The following is a 13,830-nucleotide window of genomic DNA, read 5'->3' as shown; positions in this document are numbered from 1 at the left end:
TGGCGGAGCTCTGCAACCAAGGGTACACAAGATGTAGCAACAACCCAAAATCGCAAAGAAGGTGAGGTTGCCTCGGCCCCAAGAGTCATCATTAAACATAGTTCCTCAATGACTTAATGTATTTCTAAAGAAATTGCTAGACTTAGGGATTCTACGATTTTTCTAGTAGCCCTAGATGTAGATAAAATACCATCTAGACAATATCTTAATAAATGGTTTCAAGATACTTGGTGTATTAAATTTGGAATTCAGTTTTCATTCTGTAGAATGTTACAAAAAGTCTTATTTCTTATTTTCTTTCATGATAAAGAAATGCAGAGGAAGGTTGTAGATAAACAATTTTGGAGTGTAGGTAACGCCTATTTTAGGGCCGTTCCTTGGACCCCTCTTGCATGTAATGAGGAAATAGTGGCACTCTCCAACCCTAAATGGGTAGTTATTAAAAATGTCCCCCCATTTTTGTGGAACTGTATTTCTAAAATCACGGAACCACTTGGAAAAGTCAGTAAAATTGACTCCTCAGCTACTCTACTACCTCATATGGATGTGAGGGTACTCATTGCCTTCAACCCTGGAGTAACTTTTCTCTCTGGAATTGACATTTATATTGAAAACCAACTATTCTCATGCCCCCTAGAATATTTAGGAGGGATTAATACATGCCATAGATGTAGAAGAAGTGGCCACTACCTTAAAATTTTTGCACTAATGGTGAATAAAAATCGTACCTCCTTCAAGAAGACCTCTAGTAGAAACCACCTTCACTCAGACTCAACGGAGGAAAAAAAAATGAGCCTAATTCCTCTGCATCCCCTCCTCTTGACCCATCTTCCCTACTCAAGGTTGTTGAATCAGTACCCGCATCTAATCCTACTCCCATTATTTCCCAACCACAAACCCACCCCTACCCCTCCAGCAATCCTCCCTCAATTGCCAAGAATCTATACTCAAGTACCAGTCAGTATTAAAAGAAGCTTTTGTAACTCCTAGTGAACCTGAATCAGTGGAACTAGATAATAGAAATTTCTCAAATAATATGGGTGGACCCAGGAAGCAAAATGCTCAACAAATTATCCTTGACAAATTGAAAATGGCTGCAGAACATAGGAAACAACTGGAACTTACATTAATTAACCAAAAGAAGGAGATTGATTCATGTACCATACCCTTCCTTCAAGAATTGATCAGAGGGGAAGATGGTGGTACTCATATTACAACTAGTGCCACAGTGATGGTCAACCACTCCCCTCATGAACCTAAAGATAATATAAATGACCCCTCTGGAGATATGAACACTCCTCATATTGCAAAAACTTCATTGGAGTCAAAGGATGGAGGGGATACATGACCCCCTTAAATGACCTCCAATAGCACTGATGGGGAGATGGGGCCTACCACTTCTCCTTCTGACCAACCCCTAGAGAAAGGGCATGGTAATGAATCTAGGTTGCAAGCGGAAGAAACTATGACTAGAAATAATGAAAGGGAGACTTCATTTTCCCCTGACCCTAGAACCTTTGAGGTTGGAGCCAAGGATGGGGGAGAAGAGCTAGCTGGTAATAAAACAAAGAAGAAAAGGAGGAAAAGATCTCCTAAGGTAAATAAAGACAATACAACTAGGAAGGAGTCCTTGGGATTTGAACAACTCTCTAAACTCCGGAAGAAGAGAGGTAGACCACTATCAATTATGGCCTTTGATGGCAACCATTTTTCTAAACCTGAGGAATCGCCCAAATGCTTTGAAGGGTTTAAATCCCTAGGGGACAATCCTAAAGCAACCTCTTAATGATGAAAACCTTCTCATGGAACATTAGGAGATTAAAGGCCCTTGATAGGAAATATGTGGTCAAAAGATTTCTAAATATGCACAAGGAAATTGACTGCCTTATGCTCCAAGAACTAAAATTAGTAGGATTCTCTCTAGAAATTGGGTTAAAATCCATCTAGAGGGATGTCACCCCCTTCTTATCACCAATCACCCTAAAGGAAAGGGTGGAGCTACAATATTGTTAAATCCTAAATGGATGAATAAAGTTATCAAATGAGGACAATCCCCTTGTGATAGGGCAGCATGGGTAATCATACAAAATGAAGGTACTACATTTAGTCTCTGCTCAATCTATGCGTCTAATGACTATTGAGAAATGCGGGAGATATGGGAATGGATTGCTAAATTAGATGACATCCCCTGGCTCTTTGGAGGAGACTTTAACATGGTAATCAATACTCAAGATAAACAAGGAGGGAACAAGGTGGAATGGAGAGGTACAAAGAGAATTCACTAGGAGAGGATGGTTAACAAAATGAGATTGACAGAGCCAATAGTGGGTAAAAAAGAGGAGCACAAGTCAATTTGGTACACCTTGTGCAACCACCAACAATACAATAAGAGGGTCTATTTCAGACTAGATAGGTTCTACTTCAACAAGGATTTTTTTGAAATTATTAAAAATGAGGAGGGTCTTCAGTATGCTTTCATACTGTATACACTATGTGATCATCACCCCATTATGATTAGCTTAAAGGTAACTAATTCCAAATTGGCCCTACCAAACCCTAGTTCAAATTTTATAATGAACACTAGCCTGCTAAAAGATGGTGATCTAAAATGTGCACTATGCCTGGTCAGAATGTTTAAAAAATATGGAAACTACCAATTGACAAACATTGATACATGGAATCAAAATATGACAACCTAGACCTCACTTTGTCAGGTGGTAGGAAAAAAGAAAGCTAAAGATGCCAGAGCATCTGAGGTGCAATTGCATAGTGCCTTACAATTGGCAGAATCCAAACTTCAAGAGGATCCAGAAAATGTAACACTCACCAGTCAACTAATCAAGGCCAAAAATGACCTTAGAAGGCTCCGAAACCAGAGAATCAGAGGATGGAGAACAAGTGCTAAACTAAACTGGCTAGATACTGGGGATCGAGGATCTAAGTTTTTCTTCTAGATGCTCAAAATGAAACAAGCAAGAGAGAAAATAGACACCATATGGGAAGAGAATAAGGACCTCTCTGAGCCCAATGAGATTCTAGAGTTCTTTTCTCAGTTTTACAATAACTTTTCTCTACAGAACCAACTAAGGAAGAGAAGGAAAATGCAAGGAAAATAGTTATGTCTTTCCCCAAACTCCTTGAGGAAGAAGATGGCAGGATTCTTGAAAGAACTATCTCTAAAGAAGAAATCAAAGAAGCTATAGTGGCCCTCAATAATAAAAAATCTCCTAGCCTTGATGGATTCCCAGTAGAATTTTACAAAGAAAATATTGAATGGATTGTGGATGATCTTCTTGCTCTATACTCTGAGGCTATTCACAATGGGTCCCTAGGAGAAAACATAAACCAAGGCCTTATTAAGATCATTCCTAAAGAGGGTGATAGAACCTTGGTTAAAAATTGGAGACCCATTACACTATTAAATTTGTCATACAAGATCTAAGCAAAATTGACAACAAGCAGATTAGAAAAAATCTACCAAAGATTATCAGCTCTACACAAATCGGATTTGTCAAAGGATGGTATATACTAGAGAAATTAATCACATGCTAGGAATCACTTCATTGGGCAAAAGAGTTAGGGCAGAATGGGGCTATGTTACTCATAGACTTTGAGAAAGCTTATGACATAATATAATGGGAATATATTATACAGATGCTCCAATCGCTAGGATTCCCCCTGGGTTTTGTAAACTGATAAAAACCCTATTATGTGAGGCTAATGCCGTTGTAGAAGTAAATGGAATGAGATCCCCCAAATTTGCACTAACCAAATCTATCAGGCAAGGATTCCCCCTAGCCCCAACCCTTTTTGTCCTAGCTGTTGCTGCAATGTTCTACCTACTTAAGGACTCCTTTGTCACTCCTCCTTTCAGGGGCATTTCACTACGTAACAAAAAGGAAATCTATAATGTCCAATTTGCTGATGATACTACAATATTAATTAAACTTGATGAAGAAAACCTTGTTGCTCTACTAAAAAATATAGAGCTATTTTGCCTAGCCTCTAGAAGCAAGATAGCTATTCACAAATCCAACCTACTTGGCTAGGATGATAGCCCCTCGAACTGGCTCTCAAAATTCTCTCTCAACTGCCTGGACCCTTCTCATATTGTTAAATATCTAGGCATCCCATTCTCTATCCTCCCAAATCTAAAAGAAATGTAGGATTGGGTAAGTAATAAGATAGAAAATAAGCTCTCTAAATGGAATAGGAACTATCTATCTCTAGCTGGAAGATTTCAGGTCTGTCAAAAGATCTTGGCATCATGTAACATATACTTCTCTTCTACCTGGCTCTTCAAAAACTATCAATTGAATAATATCCAAAAATAGATAAGGTATTTCCTTTGGTCTGATGGAAAAGGTACTAGGAAGCAACATGCAGTGAAATGGGAGTGGTGTACTATGCAGAAACTCTATGGTGGGATGGGTCTAAAAGATCTCAAATTACAGGATATTTCCCTCACATCCAAATGGATCCTCAAAGTCATGGATGGAGATGAGCCATAGAAAATCCTAATAAGGAACAATATTTCATCCTCAATTCCTAAGAAAGCCAAGAAATCGAAGGATCTCCCCATGATAAACCTTCTTCTTGGATAGATAGAGGTAGCCCCAGATGGGTTAGAGGTCTTTAAGTCCCTATGGAAAGCTTGGGAGCAAGTGAAACACTTGGTGCAAATCAATGTAAATGGAAATGGATAGGGGCAGATTACTAGTGATAGATCTATATGGTGGAATTTAATTCATAATGGGAAACCATTGGCAACTCTGAACTAAAGTGGTACAATATGGGAATTAAGTATTTTGACCATATTCTGGAGAATGGCCAATTGAGTACATGGGATGACTTGAAGATTACCTTCTCTATCCCGTTGTCCTAGAGAAAAACATATAGCATCCTGAAATCAGCCTTAGCCACTTCTCTTCCCCCACCCCACCCTTCTCTCCCCCACTCTTCCATCTCTGTACTCTACTGGGTTGATGGCACACCTCTTCCCTCCCTTAAAGCCAAATGCATATATGCATCTCTCACTGAGGCAGATGCCATTTTTCTTCACTTGAACAGATGCTGGGAACTAAAATGGGAACCAAAGGAGTGGAAGGATAGGTTTGGTAAATTCTTGGGGTCTCAAAATGAACCTAAAAAACAATTCTTTGGTTGGAGACTACTGTTAAATAAACTCCCCATTAAAGACAAGGAGGGTAACTTCCTAAATTGCAAAATTTGTAGAGTACCAGAATCTGTAAAACACATGTTTTTTGAATGTCACTTTGCAAAGGAAATATGAAACTTGTTCGTTCTTAATATGGAGACTAATGGTATTGAAATCATAAATGTTGTTTTAGGCTACATTAAGGGCTGTAGGAAAACTAAAAATATCTTCTGGTCCTGTTTATCTTTAGAAATTCTTTGGCCCATTTGGAAATACCACAATGATGATGTCTTTAATGACAGCACCAGGCACCTCACTGAGTCTCTTAGGAGACTCATTTTTTATACTGTTTCAATACAGGTCACTATGTTTATAAAGTTAGACTTAGAAAATTTTGATAGATGGATAAAGGAAGGTACCACCACCATTTACATCAGGGAGCTATCCCACAGCTTCACATGGGAGAGAGATGAACCAGGAAAGGCAACATTTGAGCAAGCACTCATGGCCTTCATGAGACAGATGGACCGTAGACACCTACACATGGAGATTTCCCGGGAGGAAGCTGACTTACTTCATGAGAACACCTCATATCCCCACAAGCAGAATATACTTGATGGAAGCAGGGAAGTATGGTAGGATGGAAACATGGGCTGGGTGGCCTGGATCCCACCAGTTAGAGACAACCTCGACCTAGATTTTGAAATCTCCTTTCAATAGTCCTTTAGAACTCTATTTTTTGGTCCTTTTGCTCATATAATTATGATGCAATTAGTGTAAACATCTTCCCATAAGTGGAGGTGCTCGTGAAACTCTATATTTTTTGTGTATTCATCCTTCTACGATGCCTTGATGTGCTCATGAAACTCAGACATTCCTGATGACATGTAATGGCTATTTGATATCTAATCAAAAAAAGATCTAAAACTTACTAATAATTCTATCCATTGTAAAGGTTCTTCTCAAACTTCATAACATAGAAATCAGAAATCTAATATAAGGAGGAAACGATATAAGATATATCACTTTTTTATAGCAATGAGCAACAAAAAAGTTATCAACATGAAAATGATCCAGAAAAAATTAAAGTGACACATCCTAGTGCATGAATTCAAATATCTACTGAAAAAAAAAACTTAAAGATCTATGTGATTACACAAAAATTTATTCATAATCAAGAAGTAAAATATTTATATAATCTATAAGAAACTTCCTAACTATAATAAAGTAAGTGAAAAGAAATTGAAAGTATTTTTCTACCTCGATTTATGCTCCCTAGTACTAATGATCGATAAATTAAACCTATCCAAGTTGGGTTCACAAAATATACACAATCTCCAAGGCAATCTAGTTGACTCCAAATAAATTAAAGATATTTATCTAAAGACTAATAAATTGCATTCTTAGTTACCCATGGCATAAAAAAATTGAACATATTTACCTTAATGTTCCCATAAAAACAAGGACAAAAAATAAGGACCTAATCTTCATAAAAAATAAATATTTATACACAAGTCTAGCAAATCATTTCCCAACATTCCCACTAGTGAATTTTTCATGTGAATCTACGTGCTCAACATGTATGTGGATAAATTGTCATCAACCTTGACGAAGGCATAATAAATGGTTCACATTTTTTTTATGAATAGACCTTCTCTATTAGATAATAATATTAAAGTACATATTCACAAAAAAAGGTTGGGGGATACAAGATCACACCACGAGAGTCACACAGCAAAAATCCAGAGCCAAAAAACAAATCTTTTCATCAAAAAACTTCCTTAAGTAGCCAAAGTAGTGACAGTCAAGAGGGGAGGATCTTGATCATCTTTCTTGCCCCATACATCAGCGGGGTCAAGAGTTGGGTCTAGCATGGACCAACCATCTTATGTGTCTTTTTCTTCTTCTCCTTACTTTCACCAGGGAAGTAAAATAGTTAGAGCCAGGTGAGGAAATTTGGAGGTGGTGGCAGTATGCCACCCAAAAACATCACCGACAATAGGAGCCAAAGTACTAGGAGCAGCAGAAGTCCACCCCGAGGCAGAGACATGACATGGAGGAGAAGTCGAGAGACGTCTCCATGCATTGTCTCTCCCACTAGAGGAGCGGCAAGGAGCCTAGGACTGCAGGGTGTGAGAGCGTTGAGCAGAGGAGCTTTGGCCATGGCAGCGGCCATGGGGTGGAGTGCGGTCGATAGAAACAAAATGTGGTGTCACTGGAAACCACAAAAGGGGCATTGCCCAATGCTAAAGGAACTCCTATAAGTGGCCCACCTCAAGAGACACTTTATTTTCTTGTACCTAAATCTGCATTAATACATTATTACAAATGCAAGCTTTAGCATAAAGCGAGACATTAATATCCAAAGAGCTATGAGTAAAAAGAACCACATTTCTATCTTTGCAAAGAGTAAATAGGATCTCCATTCTGAAAGCATGCCATATCTGGGAAAACTTGAAGGGGATTATAGGTGAATCTCCCAGAAGAGCCATATGCCAAGAAAAGGGCCCAGGCCAAAAAGGCCGAAAGAAATCATGGATCCAACTCCAATACTTTTGATATCTTCTACAAAACCAAAAAATATGTATAAAATTTTCTGGGTGACCGCAAAAAGGACACCGGGGATCAGGAACTCCTAAATGTTTAAGTCTAGAACCCAAAGGCAACCCTTGAAAAAGAACACACCAAGAAAAGTGTGTAATTTTGGGTTCAATGGTGGTGGACCAAACAATAAGAAACCTGAGTCTCCAAGATTTCTAAGAAGACTGCAAACACCACCACTGGTTAAGAATATATAATAGATGTGAGGGTTTGGGTTTGTAGCTTGTGAAAGGAGTCCAAGGATACCACTTCTAATCCTTCCACCATGGCTTGATAGATTGAATGCCAAGCTTATGTAACAGATGTGAGAATAAGGCCGAACTAGAAGGTCATAAGTCTGTCAATCTAATTGAGACAGACGAAACTAGACCTAGAGGTCAACCCATGACTGAAGACTCATACAAATTCTATAAAATAGGTCCTTAGGTGTTCAAATGCTGCATTTGCCAAAATGCAAAGCACTAACACCCTAAATTTTGGCCAGCGATAACCCTTGTATCTGAAAAAGAGGTGACCACTAGAGGTTGTGTTGATTCATGGAAATCCCATCATGAAAACCATCACCTACCCACCATATCCAAGGCTTAATAACTTCCCAAGTTTGCCATGTTCTTTTAACAACAAAAGTACCTTGGATCTGAATTGGGTCTTTCATAATGAGAAGGGTTTGAAAACCACTCCCCTTCCAAGCCAACCTATTGGTAGGAAACCCTGAAGAAATGCAATGCCAAAGAAGAATTTTCAAAGCTTCACCACTAGATAAGGCTTTGATGATCCATTTAGCACATAAAGCAAGCCCTTTTTTTTGGGTAGAAATAAGGCTAATCCCTCCTGACTCCTTGGGAAGGCAACAATACTCCCAAGCGATTCTCTAAAAACCTTGATGGTCAGAACCAGAGGCCCAAAGAAAAGCCTACAAAAGTTTTTCCAACTTCATGTAAGAGGCTTTGGAAGGATCCAAACATGAAGAGTAATAGACATGAGTGGCATCCAAAACCTTCTAACAAATTTCAAATTTACCAGCTAGAGAGAGAGGCTTGGTTATCTAATAGGCTAAATTTTTCTCAATCCTCGCTAAAACAACATTCTAATGATCCACAGGTGAAGCTTGAAAGGAAAAATGAATGCCCAAAAAGCCATTTCCAGCCATATTGAAGAATCCAAGGTGGGGTGAGAAGAAAAGACTACCTATAACATTACATCTTGTGCTATTGAATGGCCAAGCTAGAGGCCAAGAAAAAATTGTCCAGACATTGAAGAGAAGCCTGAACATTATCTTCTTCCTCAATGAGAGTGAGAAAGGATTCATCCGCAAAATGGCCATTGACAAGTTGAGAAGGTGATTCAGGCAAGGAGATTCCACAGACATGCCCAATAGAGATGGCATTAGCAAGTAAGTACCCAAAACCCTACGACGTAAGAACATATAAAGCATGAGCCAGAGGACAACCCTGGCAAATGGATCTGAAAAGACCAAAAGACTCAGATTGATGGCCATTGATGGTGACATAGGTTGAAGCATCTCCAAATAACATCTGGACAGACTGGATGAATCTGGGGCCGAAGCCAAGAGCTTTAAGCATAGCCAAAATAAATGGCCACTCAATGCGATCATATGCTTTAGCAAAGTCAATATTTTTAATAGTAGCAAATAGATAAACCTGTTTATATGTTGGCAATAAGTATTTAAAATACTCAATAATTTATTTTTAGTTCAAGAACCTATTTAATCTTTAAACTCATCATCTTGGTTAAGTTGTGTTATCCTTTTACATAAGGGAGACGCGATAAAGTCATATCTATGGTCTATGAACCATTAATATGTAAAAAAGGATATAGATTCAAGTATATTTTGTAAAAAGGGAGTATTTGTTGATGTATGCAAAGATATTGAATATTGTTGGAACTTATTTTAGGATAAGTTGCATTTTGTAATGAATTTATATTTATTTATTATATGAATTAATTGCTTAATGAGATGGATTTTTCTATTTAAGTGGGTTTATCTATGTCATATTATGCTCTTTTATGTTGTTTTATATTTGAGAATACTTGTTGATTTTATATCTATTTTTGTAGGCTTTTAGATATTTTTCTATGTTGTTAGCACATTATTATTTAATAATCATCATTTTTTGGTTGATTAATATGATTACATCAATGTTATATACTTTTTAAGATGAGAATGTGGCATAACCAAGGATAATAGTTCTCCCCAGTGAATCAATTAGATGAAAATAATAAGGAAGAATGAAGTCAAGTGAATGAAAAACAAAATAAGAAGAAAAAAGTAGATGTAGTAGGAGAAAAGAACAAAAGAAAGACCTTCACAAAGAGACACATGAAATTATCAAACTACTCATGATGTAGCCTTAGGAAAACAATATACTCTAGAAAATATTTTAGGGTGAAAAATATAATAAGATAAATGCCTTTGGTAAAGAGGTGATCCCATTTTTATTAGCAAAGGGCTTGTTGATATCTTCTCTTCAATTTGTTATGAAGATTCTCTCTTGGGATGTTAGAGGACTTATTATTACTTTAAAATTATACCTCATGAAGAGATACATAATGGAACATAAATTAGATACAATCCTCATTTAGGAAACTAATGTGGCTAACTCTTTGTTTGCTTAGACTATTAAGAGAATTTGGATGGGTGCTAAATTTTATGTTATCCCAAATGACGAGGTTTTAGGATGTATAGACACTTTGTAGAATCCTTGTAGATTTAAAGGGATTGAAGTTACATATGCAAGAAAAACTTAGTTGTCACTTTAGAGGTTTTGAAAACCTTTGCCAAATAGAATCTTGTCAATGTCTATTCTCCCAATAGAAGGCCTTTGAGAAAACAACTTTGGGTTTTTATAAGAAATTAATTGAATAAAAGACCTCTAGATAAATGGATGCTTGGAAGAGATTGTAATTTACCCAAGTTTCTATCAAAGAAATTAGGAGGCTTAGACTTTGATTTCTCTAACAACATGAAGGACCTCTCGTAATTCATCTCTAATTCTAGATTATTGGATGTTGATGTACAAGGATTACAATTTGCATGGTCAAATAGGAGATAGGGGAAATTTATATTTAGGTTAACCTTGGTGGATTCTTAATATCCATTGGCTGGAGTATTTTGTCAAATATTAGCTTGATTGGAATTCCCAAAACTAGTTTAGACCACAATGTAATTTTATTGAACTAGACAAATGGTTAACAAAAAGGCCCTCTCCCTTTCAGATATGAGTTAGTGTGAGTTTCCCATCAAAAGTTCAAAGAAATGGTAAAAAAAAGGTGGAGTATGCCTTATGTAGGCACCTGAACATTTTTCTTGATTAGAAAAATGTAATAATGTCAAGCAAAAGGTGAAACCTTGGAACAAGATTTTCTTTAAGAATATCTTCAACAAAAAGGAGAATACTTATATTATTCTCAAATATATCTAGGATAATATGGTAGTTAGAAACAACGATCCTAAGTTACATTCTAAACATAGGGATATTAGAACTAGATGGTTGAGACTTTCAAAATTGGAGGAAATCTACTAGAAACAAAAGTCAAGAACTCAATGGTTGACTGAATGAGCTCACAATTTCATGTTTTTTACCAATCTACTATCAAGCGTAGGAAAATAAATCTTATTATAAATCTCTCCTCTAAAAATGGATAAATTCTTATAGAAGAACACAATCCTCAATATCATGATGTCTTGGATAACACATCAAAGATGCACATAATGCCTGATATTATGACCTAGCACATTATGATATGAATTAAATAGCTTTCTAAATATTCTATTATGTTGAGAGCCTAGCGTGTTCTTCTAGTAGCTTGAGATATAGGTATGACATTATAAATGACTTTATTTTACTTTGAACATCTAGAGGAAGATGCAGCTGCATTGATATCAAGATGATAGGATGAGGTAAAACACATGTACTACATCAATGTTTGTTGATAGTTATGCAATTTAACACATATATGAGGAACATAAGAATACTTGATTATAATTCCAACTATAGATTACCCATAAATTCTCTCTAGATTTCATAATCTTGTAAGATATAAGGGATACATGAGAATAGAGAGATTGATATATAGACATAACATCTATGACCTTCTATAATGTTGTAAATTGCACCTTTTAAAACTCCATGTCACATGTCACCTCTGTTTTAAGCTAAATCAGAGATGTTGATCAATCCTCCACCTTTACCGCTCACTCAACCTACCTTGTCACATTTTCTAGCCAACTTTTTCACTATTTGGACTGATCTACTCATGGACACCTATGAGCTACAAATATGTTCATCCATTGCACATTCATCACTTAAATATTTAAACTAAAGATGGCTATTGAGATATTGCACCTACTAATATTGATAGTGTAATGCCTCCTTTTATGACCACCAAACTTGTGATGTTTTTCAGTCTCCTTTATCTTGCATTTTTGTACTTATTTTGGCTCTATATGGCTCTCTCTTCAATATAATAAATTTGGTGAACTCTTTCTTTCTCTCTTGATATATTTCCACAACTTTAAGCTCTAGTTATATACTCTTGATCTCTTGAACCCATGATTTGACTTCAATTGTAATGCACAACAAAGCTTCGCTAATCTAGAGAGTTTATACTTTTCTCTCATGGTGTAGTCACCGATTAGGAAGGACCTCAACAAGAGTAAACACAATGGAAACAAGAGTATATGATGGAGGGAATGCAAACATGAATGAATTAGATCATAAAAAATGATTACATATAACCGGTAATATCCAGATTACAAGATTTGGCTCACTAGCCTGCTACATTCATGCTCAATTATAAAATTGGTCAATTCTAGACCTCTAAATATTAGGATCTACCTTTATGTTCTATCTTACTGAATTATGATGCTCAAATACAATAATTTATATGATCCAAGGGGATCCGTTTGGCCAAAAGGGATCAAATGCCAAAGAACAAGATCAAATGTGTGAAACCAATAGGTCAGTCTCTTCTAAAGAGATTCCTTTGGAAAATCCAAAGGATGAAGTGCGGATCAAAGGGAAGGTCAACCACACACCAAGGTACATCAAAATCAATGAACTAGGCTCCACAATCTATGGAAAGTATCTCGTAGATTCACCAATGCAAATAGGTCTAAGTGATTCTAGTGTTAGAAAACTGTCTCAGAATTCGGAATCAATAACTTGTTGGAAAATAATCCAAATGCTATGTGGTTTATGAATAAAGAAGATGATCATGTCCTCAAGAAAATCCAACTCCACAAGATCCAGTGAGCCAATGCAAGAAAATATAAAAATAAATGTTGAAACTACAAAACTGAAAACAAACAAAAAAGAAATATTTTTGGTTGATACAAGATTCCCAAGAATTGGGGATGCTCCTTCATCAAACATCTAGGGTTGGTGAAAAAGTGAGTCCCTCACTTTGCTGGGGTTAGAGGAAAAATAAGGTGGTCCACCTCTGCTTGAGAAATCCAAGATGAATCTTCAATTGTTCTGTCCTTCCACTTCATAAGATACTTCTTATTTTGACTGATCCAAGTGCTATACCCAATCCTAATGTTCAAAATGTCTTCAATCTGATCTGGTTCCTTCCGGGGTAACTTTTTCTCTATTTTTGCAATACTATCTTCATAGAATTCTAATTTATGATAGTGATGTAGATATGTAATATTGAATATAGGTGAAATACTCAAACTATCTGGTAACTCTTCTTCATATGCATTTATGAAACTGAAATTCCTCAAGATCTTACAAGGTCCAAGCTTCTTCATCTACAACTTGTTATAGGTTCCAACTAGAAATATTTTTTTTCTCAAATACACCATCACTTCATCATGAACTTCAAATTCATTATGTCTTCACTTCTCATCTTCTTTGTCCTTATACTTTCTATTCATATCTTCCAAATATTGTTTAACTTGAATATGTAAGGTTACCATGTGTTTTGCAAACTCTTTTGTTTCTACACTCCTCTTATCTTCATTACTAATATCTCTCAATTCTAATATACCTCTAGGGTGTGCTTCGGTAACAATCTCAAAAGGTGTTCTTTTGGTACTCTTGTTC

Source organism: Cryptomeria japonica, chromosome 5 (genome assembly GCF_030272615.1).
Source record: "Cryptomeria japonica chromosome 5, Sugi_1.0, whole genome shotgun sequence".
Taxonomy (NCBI): Eukaryota; Viridiplantae; Streptophyta; class Pinopsida; order Cupressales; family Cupressaceae; genus Cryptomeria; species Cryptomeria japonica.
Note: the sequence above shows the minus strand (reverse complement) of the source record.